Source organism: Amblyomma mixtum, chromosome 2, assembly GCF_055824585.1.
Source record: "Amblyomma mixtum isolate Tamu chromosome 2, ASM5582458v1, whole genome shotgun sequence".
NCBI lineage: Eukaryota > Metazoa > Arthropoda > Arachnida > Ixodida > Ixodidae > Amblyomma > Amblyomma mixtum.
In genome coordinates, this window is record NC_143013.1 from 164,775,516 (window position 1) to 164,788,518 (window position 13,003).

The 13,003-nt window shown below is 45.2% G+C and overlaps 1 protein-coding gene and 1 long non-coding RNA gene across 4 annotated transcripts in view; one reads left to right on the forward strand and one right to left on the reverse strand.

The window, feature by feature from the left end:
- The window catches only part of LOC149361470 (uncharacterized), a 441,205-nt gene that overhangs the window by 36,344 nt on the left and 391,858 nt on the right, over positions 1-13,003 (forward strand). The gene's annotated exons all lie outside the window — the stretch shown is intronic.
- LOC149361471 (uncharacterized) lies at positions 8,424-11,022 on the reverse strand. Of its 3 annotated transcripts, none has more exons than XR_016288421.1 (4): positions 10,973-11,022; positions 9,741-9,857; positions 8,916-9,105; positions 8,424-8,861 (listed from the first exon to the last, which is right to left on the reverse strand). It is a non-coding gene; the product is annotated as an uncharacterized LOC149361471 (long non-coding RNA). The 3 variants fall into 3 exon arrangements; XR_016288420.1 differs by lacking the exon at positions 10,973-11,022 and adding an exon at positions 10,619-10,808; XR_016288422.1 differs by lacking the exons at positions 8,424-8,861; positions 8,916-9,105; positions 10,973-11,022 and adding exons at positions 9,319-9,570; positions 10,619-10,808.

Here is a 13,003-nt window from a genome sequence, read left to right on the forward strand (position 1 = left end):
CCTTTCTCCTTCCAGTACCAGCCTATTTTTTTTTCCTTGTTCTCATTTCCCTGTACCACGCTGACTAATCCTTTTACCTGAGTTTTGCAGGTTCACCCAGCGCCTCATCCCCTTCCCCCGTCGCAGCCCCTTCAAAGCCTTTTCTTCATTATACACCCCCCGGATATAAGTTGTTCCACTATTGCAGCCTAAGGAATCATGATTCACCTCCCTCCCCTTCCTGACACGCATCCCCTCCCACACCACTTTCCTTCCACCCCCCCCCCCCCCCCCCCCCCCCCCCCCCCCGGGGCCTTCCTCCTCGGAGCGAAGGCCCTATTTAATCCCTGCCGATGATGAACGCTTTGCCCAGACGAAGACAAGTCCCCTTGTCGAAACGTTGCCTCTAGCAACCTGAGGTTTTCCCCTCCCTTGTTCATTTTGTGATCGCCAAGGACCATCTACCGCACCCTCTCTCTACCATGGGTTTACCTGAATAGTTAGTTGTTATATCCATTTCCTCACCGCGCAGTTGTTTTAAGAAGGAAACGGAAACCTTCTTTGGTGACCATGATTCTACCTCTTCCGATTTATTACATGTTAGAGAAATAGGCTTTGCACACCAAAGTGCAGAAAAACAAAACAGTTCTCCGCAGCGTGTGGAAGTGGCAAAGAAAACATACCGCCACGTTCCCATAGGATGTCTTATTTTGCAGTAGAAGAGAGCCATTGCTGACAAGTACACCTCACTGAACCCTACACAGAAGTCGTAAGAAACTGTTTTTTCCTCTTGCCGGCAGAGTTCTCTCGCACAGGTGGCTGGAAAGACATACCGCCTCTCCTAGCTCAATCTCGAAGAACCCCCTGCCACAGGAAGCCTCACGAGGCAGCCGAGTGCATCCAGCATCCTAGGTGAGCTAGGCAGCTGTCAGTAAAGCACAATAAAGCGAAAGGAAAAGGAGCAGTGTGCTCCCCAGAGCCAGCTGTCACCGCTGCTGCCGCGGACCTCGCCAGGGAACGCAACGCTCACTGGCAGCAATAATCGGAAGGCTGCGCAGCCGTTTGGTTCGACTGCGTTCTCTTCACACCGACTGCAGAGGGACTGCAGGAGTTGCCAGTGTTGGTTTAGCTCAGGGTAATTTGCCCCACATGTTGGAGTTCGGCGAGCTCCACATCCCTCTAAAAAAATTGTACTCATTCTGATCTCTCCAAAGCAAGAGTTCTTTGCCAAACAGCTGGGAAGTATTTCAATTTCTCTTTTTTGCCCCAGTGCTAAGCGAGCTCTGCTCGTTGTGAGCTCCGTGTTCGAGGTTTGTTTTCATGTTCCCTCATGAATTATCATGTGTTGATTGCCGAGTCCTGGGCGTTTAGGGCCCATCAATACAAAATTATTGACTCGAAGGCCTGCATGTTCTATTCAGGAAGCTTACTTGAATTTCCAGCCGCGCCTCAAGAAAAACCTAGCAATCGTTCCTCTGGGCAACTGCGAAAATTTGGCTATATTTCCTTGGCAACTAGAGCCTAGCAAGATGGGTTGGTGGACGAGCTGGTTTGAAGACACCAAGTTGTTTCTTTGTTCTCGGCGAAACCATCCAGAGCCTTGTAATTAGACAATTTTCTGTTTGTCCTGCAGTGGCAGATCAGGTAATTTAAACAATAATTGCCATGTATAATGTTTCTAGGGGAAATTAACAACATTTTAAGCTCACAGAGCAAAAATAGTCATAGAAAGAACATTTCGTGCCCGTGCTCACACTGACAGTTTTGTTTTCTCTACTGGTGTTTTTGAGGCAAAAATGAAAGTATCAAAAGTTCTTCCGTTATGCAAGCCAAAAGACAAAGAAAACATTAAGTACAGATCGCTGAAGATATGTTCTGAAGGGTATTCTAAAACAAGCAATTTTTTTTAACTTTTCACACATTGAAAATTTACGGATTCTGCTTTCATTGCAGCCGGCATATTCATCGACTTTGTCAAAACGATTGATTCGTTAGACCGCAATATGCTTAAAGACAAGTTTCTAGATACCCTGTAGACATGAATCCCAGACGGCTATTGCTATGTGGGATCTCAATAGGGAGCCGTCCGCCAGTTTCCAACAAAGGGAGACGCTACTATCTACAGGCTCTTGAATCGCACATAAATACGCTTTTAAGTGCGCGTAAGTTTTTAAAACTGTCGCGCCACCCATGAAGCGGGAGAATCGGCGATGCCGTCAAGAATTTCCAGAGGATACGGAATGAGACCCGGATATTACTCTGAAGCGCGATGATATCGATGTTGCGTTGCGATTTGAATACTTACAAAGATTTTTCTTAAATATTTTTTGCGTGCTTTACAACTATTACTATATGGACGTTGATGCAAAAATTTCGTTAGAATGACCTAAATCTACAGGGTACCAAAATCCACAAGGGGTTCATGAAGCTTCTGAATGCAGAAATGCTCTCACATCTTTTTCTGTAGAGATTACGGTCCTTCTATAGCCTTGCAGTTTTTCAAAAAATAATGCCACTCAATATGTGACGAAGATTATTCTACAAAGCACGATTGATTTATTGTAGCATCATCGCCCTGAACAGTACAAAAATTTCGCACTTTAAGTTTAACTTAGCGCTTATATAATCCGGGAAATCAGAGTTCATTTCTCAGTAAAATCTCTTAGGGCTATACGTCATCAATGTGAGCAAACAGATTAACAGCGATTTTTCAGTGGCACGATGTTGCCGTCTGCAGGAAAGGACAGCTACGTTTCCGAAAAAAACCAAAAGTTTATCTCACCGCGCTGTTAACATTAAGCAAAAAGTCCAATCTGCAAAGATAATACCAGTTTCATTACTCATGTTCGTTCCCACGTCAAGCCAGCTGCCACAAAAAAATAAAACTGTTATACGTATTCTAAAAAGATACTATTCTCTAACCCCCTTAGAACACCTAACGGATTTATTCAGATTCTCCACGTCTCCGTTTTCAAACGACAATGCAGGGAGCGTAAATCAGGAAACTATGGATTATTATTTCAAGGTTGTGGCTGTTCTGGGGCGAAACAAATTTTGCTGGGCAGCTGTTACTGTCTCGTTCGTAAGTTGGGCCGGAGCTAAGAAACTTCAGCGCGTACCATTGCCCACCAACTACAGACGACAGCGCTTATTCCTCCTGTAGCGGTAAAAGAAAAGCAAAATGCAGCGTCCTATCGTCGTCACGGCCACGTTATCCAGCTCAAAAACATAATCCCTTAGCAGTATTCAAACCGCCACCAGCGATAACAAAGCAGCGTTGTTTTCCCATGGCTTGGATCATTCGGGCATCGTCGCAGCCGACTGCGCAGCGTGCATGTCCACGAATTAACATTTTTTTCAAACACCTGGGGCCCGATTCTCGATATTCGCCAATCCGCCATGAGCGGGGCGTACCCGTGACGTGTGAATCGGGGCGGTGCCAAGTTACGTAAACGCAGAATAGGATGACGACATTGAAGAATAAAGAAAAAAGTATGACAAAAAAAATAAACAGTGTCGTCTGCTACTTGGCGCCAAGTACAAAAAACACCGCCGAGTTGCGGCGCGAAGGTGAGTTAGCACAGTAGCGCCGTCGAGATGGACGGTGAAATGCGTTGCGGCGGCGGTCTCGGCGTACTCGCCGCACACATTAGCTGAGTGATGGTGCTGAATGCGACGCTAAAGACCCTGTGGCCGGTCGTCACGGAAATAAGAGCGACCGCTTATTGCCCGAAGCCATCGCGCAGCGCGTCGCGTCTCCGCACTTGTGAGATGCGATCAGCGTCACGGGGAGAGGAATTGGTGGAGAAACGGCTGGCTCTCGATCGTAACCTCAACGCGTCAGTGGCGTTGGAAAGCTTTACCTCACCGCGTCACTTCTTCAGGTGCTTAGAACTTAACGCTACCCTTGGTTACGTTTGCAAGCGGCCGCGCACGAAACGCGACTGCGAATCGCGTCAAGTGCAACGCTATGAGCGCGTACTTCTTATTATCAAAAGCGTCAAATGCGAAAGCAAAATAGGGAGATATTGTTTCCCGCCAGTACTTAAAGACAAACAGACACAGCTAAAAGTCGATCCACTGTCAACAGAAGCATGTATTTCACAGTGTTGGCGTTTCACTTAATCTCAATAGGACATGGCACTCATCTTTTGCTTTGTGAACATTAACTAAGTCTGCCTGCAAGCAGACTTCACGGACTTTATATAAAAGCACCTCACGAATGCATGGCGTAGAGTGGCAGGTACATTATTTCATTCAAATAAAAAAAGGCTCTCAATAATGCTATTTAATTTCAATGTTTGAAAATGCCCTCAATCTCTTTAATTCTGTCTAACAATGAGCACACAGCACTTACCAAGGGCATATAGGCAGCTACACCACTCGTGTGATGCAAGTACGCACCAAAATGTGAGAGGTGAAACAAAATTTGCCATGCCCATCCCTACAATTCCTTTGCTGCAGGACAACAGTAATGCATCTACAGCAGCACCAGGCAGCTCCTTTCAATGCAGCAAGATTCCTTGTAAGAGGGCAACGTGTGATGCCAATAGAGGTGAAGTCGGCTGGAAAAAGATATCTTCACATATGCTACTCAACATTGGGGAGTGGGACGAATATAGAAGAGGATAGTGAAAGTGGAGGGTGATGCCACATTACAAACAGCTAATGCAGTGTGCAAGACACTTGCTTTATTTGCTTCATGCAAGTTATTGGTTTGGTTTATTGGGGTTTAATGTCCCAAAGCAACTCAGGCTATGAGGGACGCCGTAGTGAAGGGCTCCGAAAATTTCAGCCACCTGGGGTTCTTTAACGTGCATGCAAGTTATTATCATAGGATGCACATACACGCGTATTATCTAGTGCACATGTCATATTAAGCCTGAACATGCCTCGGTGTCAGGTCAAGCTAGGAGCTGAAGGAGAATAAAAACAATGGTGAGTTAAGAAGGAAGAACAGCAACACAAGAAGAAAAGCAAAAGCATGCACAGCAGCAAGATAACACACAAAGGGGGCAAGAAATGCAAGGCTAACATGGCCCACAGTATTTGAGGGAGGCAGCATCACAGACAAGCAGTGGTATTCTGGCAGAAGGTCCATTAATGCAGCATGATAACACTGGATGATGTGGATTGGTTTTGGCAAGCCCTGTGCACTCCACGAGCAATCTACAAGAGGCCTCAGTCATGTTTCTAGCCTGATGTGCAAGTGCATGACTTTTTTCTCTGTGCACACTCCTGACCACATACATATCAGGGCCATTGTTGGTTCTCTTTGAGCAGTGGATCACAATGCTGTTAGGCAACATTTACACCATACACTGATGCAATAAAGACCCTGTGATGCCACTATTGTGCACTACAGGAGAGTAATGCTCAATGAAATGCGTTCACTCTCAAAGTAGTTTCCTTTACTGTGAACTAAAATAGACAACCCTCCATGTACACTCAAAATATGACATCTACAGTTCAGTGAAGGGCACCATACCAGATGTAGGTGCTGAAATGTCGGCAAATGTCTGAAAGGACACTGAGGACCAATCGAAGTTGCTCTGCAAAAGTAGATTACCACATTCCAATAACAAAGGGCTTACTGAGAACAAAGCTTGTGTACAGCTCAGAGATTATTTGTTCAACGGAGCAGTTCAAAATTACTGTGGTGAAGCGCGTTGGCAGGAAGGAGCCCTTGGTTGGCAATAACTTTATTAGTCCCACTTCAGTGGATCAGGTGAGGGTGGCTGAAGGGGTGTTGAACAGGTTGGCGACGGCCCTCAGGCCACTCTAGGTGACCAGGCACTGTTTGGCTGCGGCGACCTTCAAGGCCCAGACCATGATGCAATGCACAGAGCAGCCTCCCATCGCTCCTGTGATTCCATCCCTTGGAAAGGAGGTTTTGGTTTGTTTGGGCAAGCCTGATAGGTGCATTTAAAATTACGCTCTGGTGCTTGAGCATAAGTGACAGGTTGGAGATTTCTCCCTTCTATGTATGTATTACACTCTACTGCATGAAAAAAAAAATAGAACACTTAAAATGCCTACTGGTGTGTGCGCATGGAGGGTAAATTGTTTTTTTGAGCATGATTAAGGCAGCTTGAAAAATGGTAAGCAAGTTTGACTCGGAGTTTTCATGAGGAGAGTGTTAAATTAATTAACCGGAACTATTCATCACCAATATAATGATATAACAGGTAGCAAAATGTTGATGAAATTGGAGTCATTGCAAGTGCCTGTGCATAAAATTTAAGCCCCCTGAAAAATTACCGTCTTGTACAACTTTGCTGGCTAATTTCTCTTTAAGTTCAAGCAGAAGTGTGAAACCAAACCAAGTCAGGTGGAAACAGGCCGCTATTCTTTTTTCACACTATAAGAATAATTTTTTTTTCTGACTACCACCAAGTAATATTATTAGTGCTGTATGGTATGTGATGGCATCACAATTAGTGCTAAGAAGTTATTGGGTGCCATGTGCAACCAGAAAAGAAAGGTACGGAAAGCTTGCACACACCACTGTCAAGGAGAGAGGCTGCGATTCTGCAGAAGACCCAGTGTTATCCAACCGGCATTGTGTCAAAAAACAAGCTTCACGCGTGGATGTCCGCAGTGAAAGTCACTGAAAAGAGGATTTGTAATCTGAATCCAAACGTCAGCACATGTCTGAAACTACTTCACTTTATAAAATAATAGATTTTACGTACAGAAAATTAATAAATTTCTGTCTGCCTTGAAACCCATGACCCCTGGATTGCCAGCCAGGCACGCTACCAACTAGGCCGCGCAGGCACATTGACTTTACTGAGGTACAAAGTGGGAGGAAGTGATGCGCGGGTGCTGTTGGCTTAATTTGAAGCCTAGCATTGTAATTACTGCAGTGAACTAGAGATGTGCCAATTAGTGAGAAACTAATTACAATAACATTATGTAGGTGAACTGCAGTGTGGAAGAGTTCAAAGACAAGAATTAGGAACCTGTGTTGAAGCAACTGTGATAAATGTGTGAACACGAATGAAGAACAGTGACTGTGTGTGTGAAGAGAAACCACTGTAGGGAGCCATAAACACTGTCGTGTCATACCCATGAATGCTGGGCTTAAGTGTGCCCCTACATTTCTGGGGAGCGAGACAAGTTGCATTGCCTCTTAGGTGTTGCAATTTGCTCAAAAAAAGTGAGGTGTCTTTTACATGCAGAGTGAGAAGTTTGTGGAAGCCATTATTGGCAAAATAATTTATTTCCATCACTGAACTTCATGCATCCTAGAATTAATTATGCAGCCTAACTGCAAATCATTACCTAGTGCAACAATACACATTGACGAATGTGTCTCATCTACACAGATAAGAATTTTTTTGGGACAGGCCCGTCTTTCATAACCGTTTGACGGTAGTATACATGCACATTAGTGTTGCCTAGTTCGCAAACTTAAGTAGCTAGCAGTCGCCTTTGCTAAACAGAAAAATGGCAGCACGTACACTGATATGGTCCAGTCACACTAAGGGTTCAGGGGGTGAGCAGGTTGTCTCGGATTTTTCATAAAATGACCAAACAGCATCCCCAATTTGCATGAAGCAAAACGCAAGGGAACATGTCAATGAAAATGGGATCTAACAGAGTTTCACTGGGAGGAAAGGAGGGCAGTGATCTTCCAATGCATGCATTCAAGGTTGATGGCCCAGCACAGAAAAAGAACACAGACCACAAATCCTGGAAAGAGAAAAAGATCCCAAACCTGGGAAGACTGCCTGAGTAACCCAGAAAGATCAAATAAGTTTACTACTACTACTACTACGACTATTATGATCCATTTCCAGTAGAATTATTGAACCGGTTATGCCCTTCCAGCTACAAAATGCCATTTGGAGCTTTATTATTGAAACACAAATTACGTCCAGCTGCATAATTTATACCTCCATTTACCTTCAACTGAAATAATATACAATTTCTAGGTTTTCGTCACAGGTACAAATTTGAGCTAGAAGATGGGAATGGGTAGACGTGTGAAGACGCTGGCCAGGCCTTGCATTTTCATCTGGGAAAATGACCATGAAACAATTACTGACTTCTCCTTCAGGAAAAATAGTTCACTGCTGTATAGCTACTTCCAGCATGTGAAAGAGGCAGTCGAAAGCAAGCACACAGAGGCAACCAGATGCCATGAGACAAAGCATGTTGCGATCTTATCACACAAACAGTGCCACACAAGGCATGTTGCACCCTGAAGAACAGATGTTGTAAATGACTAGAGGCATAGCGACCATACTGTATGTTGAGGATGTTGTGGACTGCTGGCTCTCAACAAACACCAAAGCAAACAGATAAGCACTGGTGAAAGCATGTGCAGTGAACACCCTGGTGCTAGAAGGAAAACATTTTGGTGCTTTCCTGTCCTTCACTGAACTTAAGCACCAAATAAAATGTGCGTTGTGTACAAGCAGAACACGTAGGGAGGCACCATACGAAGGGATGGCACTTCTTCACAATCACCAAAGCATGTGTTGAAGCATGCACTCAGCAAGTTGGCAGACGGTAGGCTGAAAACACTTGGGGCACTTCCTGACTCACACAAAACTGCAGCACCAGACAAAAATGATTTCTACTGTCATGGATATCACCAATATGGTCCTATTCAAAGAACAGCACCAAAATGATGAAGACTTCATCAGCTTCCTGGCAGTATGCTATCAAACTTGAAGCAGAGCAAATGCATGCTGATTACTTGTGGCATAGCTACACGTGACAATCACGGCAGTGAGTGCAATTCTCGAAAGCAGCTGCTGATCATGCACTTCCTGTCTGTCAGGTAGAATCCAAATGGTGCTGTGTCCTCCTCCTTGCTGTAGATGTTGGTGCTCCTTCTGTTATCACCACCTGCCAGTGGTGTCATGGTCCTGCAGCTGAGTGTGGATGAATATGTTGTGTTGCACAGTTCAAGCTCCGCTGACCTTTGCAGAGAACTCTTGACCATGGCGTACCATGACCATGACACCTTTGCAGACACCTCATGTAATCGTTCAGGAACCCGGTATCACCACCCAGCTAGGCAGCCAGTCCAGCCGAGGGGTGAGCGAAGATGAATCTGGCATCATGGCCCCCGAGCACACGAGACCCCACGGTGAGAGTAGTCCACCACATCTGCATAAGATGCAAACCATCACCTGCACATTAATCAACGCTGTGCACTGAAATCTTCCAACGAGCTAGACATTGCGTTTCCAAATATGAGAAATTGTTGAAGCCTCAAGTTCAACTATTGTCTAGTTTTACGTACAAATGTAAAATACGCTGACTGCAAAATCATTCATTAGTATCAAAACGAAGTGTTGCCATACAGCTAGAGGTACTTGATGACACATTTCCCAAACTGATGGATACAAATAATTAATACACACTTTTTATACTCAAGAAAACCACCACAGAATGCACTGCAAGGAAGGGCACAAGTTCAACTGTTTATGACTACCATGAGTTTTTTAGTATATGCATGCTTTTTCATTTTGCACCAATTGAAATGAGGCTACCTTGACATTGCGGTCACTAAGAGAAATCCAAAGCCAGAGAACAACACTGCGTGTCACCCACACCTATCTCCACTGTCACCTGAAAAGTACAGACATGATTAATTTACATGTGGTTCTATTTACACTGTTCTTCCTTCCTCAATAAACTATATATAAATGCAGACCGATATCATTAGCCGCATGCAATCTTACTGCAGGCAAACATGCTATCCCTTCATGCCTGCCACAGCACACTAAGCACGTGCTCACCAGTTTAACGATTTCCATGCGGGCAGCACATGGAGAGAGACTGCACATAAATGGGTCATGGATGGATCCCGCACAGATTCTTGTGAGCTGGAACCTTCACCGGCAGGAACACCACACCTGTAAATAAAATGTACAAGACTCATATATATTTGTTTTCCGTGTGCCCTTAGAGAAATAATTTTTTCCACCCTCCTACGGTAATTTCCACGTGACTGCTGCGTAACTGATGATGTAACACTGTTATGAAAATTTCAGCTTGAATAGCGAAATCACTTTAGTGTGCTTCATTAATAATGCTTAAGACAGGTTATAGTATTCTTTTACGGTGTCACACATTTTTTTTTCACACTTAAGGAAACGACGCCTTTCAGCTGATTTCACCGATGCTGCCTTTCACATTCATCAACACCAAACACAAAGAAATCGATCAACGTACTAGCATGCTAGGCTTTGTTTTCTCAACTTGGCGCTGTGTGCAAAAACTGAAACACAGTATGAAAAAAGCAACGCGAAGTGCCGAATACAAATTTCGGATTCTTGTTTTAAAGTCATCTCCAGCATGCATGCGAAAGGAATGAGAATGATGCTACACACACACGGATGTCTCGTCAAGAAGCCGGACACATTCCTGGAGTTTGTTGCTCGGCCGCGTGAACACCTCTCGTGTCATCCGCTCATCACGCGAGGCAAAGCCCATCCGTTCAGCGACGTTTCACAGCTGGCGATCGTCCCTCAGAGCTCGACAGTTCGGCACTGCTTCTCGCCGCAATGCATCCTTGCATAGCCACCACATATATGCCTCGTCAGATGATTGCACAGACGAGCTGTCTAGTCAGAGACAACTCGAAAGCGTCGCGGTGACCTCGAAAGTCGCTCACCTTTCCCACTTCTAGGGTTTAACAAACGACGAATGAATGCAAGGAGCAGCAAATCGCAGCGCCGGCACCGCCATTCGAGCAATTTTCGCGCTTCACTAACCGCACGGACGGATGATTTCTCACCGCGAGCGAAGGGTTTGCAACGGGAGAGCAGTTAGCGCCCCCATGCGGCTGTACGCTTAAGCCTTCACTATTAACGCTCTCGAGGGTTGCTTGTTTCAGATGAGCTCTTACAACGCGATATGATTACATTGTGCAATCAAAACAAGACTTTTGTAAGCTTAGTTTTGTCTTGAAATAAATACCCGTTAAAATGCGGCTACCTAACGCCGTATAAATCAGCATTTCACTAACTCATTTGCATGATTCGGGTACCTTTCGCCGGGCGAAATGATGGCGGCGAATATCAGCCATTTTTTGCAATGGCGGCACAACGTAAACGTGATGAAACGTCATTCTAACATCACTCCAAAATGTGTGCCTATCACGTGATTTACGTGATATTGTTCCAACCAATCAGATTTTAGGAAGTGCCATCTCCGGTGTGCAGCTATTTTCTCCGAATTGGCAAGTCGAGCGCAAGTGCTCTCGCACGGACCGCTTGTAGCTTTTTTTCCCTTCACAATCACATATATGTACCAGCCGGGCACCAAGAATAGCGCTACAAAAATGCGTTTTCAATGCCACGTCAAATTGACGTCACCGCGAAAAGTGCTTGCGTAACCGACCCTGATTGACACGCCCATTGAAGGCGATTGACACTTCTGGCAGCCAATCAGAGAGGCAATATGGCGCCGACAGGCGAATGTGAATATCGAGAATAGGGCCCCTGGTCTTCGTCAGTCACCAGGTTCGCGGAACTAGTTGAAATCGAAAGTAACCGTCGTTTCATACCACTGGCTCGCCTTTGGCGTAGCCCCAAACGATCGCGCACAACTTCCTGCACTTTTCTAACGCTATGTTGCTGGCCTCAGATTGAGACGCGCCCTCGATCACCTGCCCATGCGCCGATTTTTTACGCGATTGGATGCGCCCTCCGTGCAAGCAGGCCGTGACTAGCGTTCGTGCAGCCTCCGTTATCAGCCGATGCTGCACGCAATCGCAAAAAGTCCTGAGACACTTTAAAACATCTTTCGGACGCTCTGTTTTCACGTGATAGCAAAACAGTAGAATGCAGCGAACGAGGGGATGAATGGAGTGTTCAAATGGGCACCATTACGATGACTATGAATGAGTTATTACCGCACAGCGAAGAAAACCTTCACCTTACAATTACACACTTTGCTAATCGTAATAAGACCCGCCGCTCGAGTGGAAGCACAGCTACGGTGCAGCCAACATGGTGGTGCGAATTTTCCCGAAGCAGAAGTGCAGCGCTGGCGTCAACACGATCCTGGCGTGCAAGCGACTTCAGTTCAGCAGTTAGCATAAAAACAAATATGTAATAGCGGAACATCTTCAGTAATTCGCAGAAATAATCCAGAACATCTTTTCTTCAATACTCATTTAGCCAGTGTGGTAACCCCTCTGTGACAATTTTTTCTCAAAGTAACAGGCAACCTTGGGGCCATAGTAAGGACAATCTTAAAGAATAAATTGTAATAACGTTTGGAAGTTGGCCCTACCCACATTATTCCAAAGGACACCCCAAATTTTGGACGTAGCCGCAGCCTAGAAAAAGCAATTAGTGTGAAACAGGGGGATTTATGGAATAGATTGAGGTGGTATAATGGAGATTAGTGGGTAGATTAGAGTGGTTTAGTAGGTGTTGTTGGTGAATTAAGGTGGAAGAGTGGGTCGGGTTAGTGTAATTCCATATTGTGTTCTAATGAAAGCTTTCGAACAACGTAGCCCTCAAATTTTGAAATATATTGTTGCTGATGACGCCAAGACCCTCTCGACCAATCAGAAATTTTGCTATGCAGAAACCGGATGTTTTTTAGAAGCCCACAACACTACCGCATTAAAAGGAAAAAAAGAAGACTGTCAGCTACAGTGTTTCTATTTTTGTTGTTATTTGAGATGTTTGCCCTTAGGCATTATGAGAAAGGGAGAGAAAGTTCGAAGAAGAGTAAACAAGCCTCGCTTAAAAAGTGACAAAAGTTCTCGAGAAAGCGATTATCATGTGTCCATTTGCATTAGTCGCGTGTAACGTCCCATCACAGTCCTACTTTCCGCACGAATCGTCGCCTCACAGAGGCTGTAGACATGCCTCTCCACAGCAACAGTTGTTCGCCACACTGGTCGGGCGCAGCACCACAAAGGGGACACTTGTGAGTCACTGCTTAACGTTTGTCACACCACCGATGACGCAGTCAGAGCCGCTCCTGACCAATTCCGGCGCAGAGATATCTCCTCCTTCCGAGTGGGACTAAAGGGGAGAGG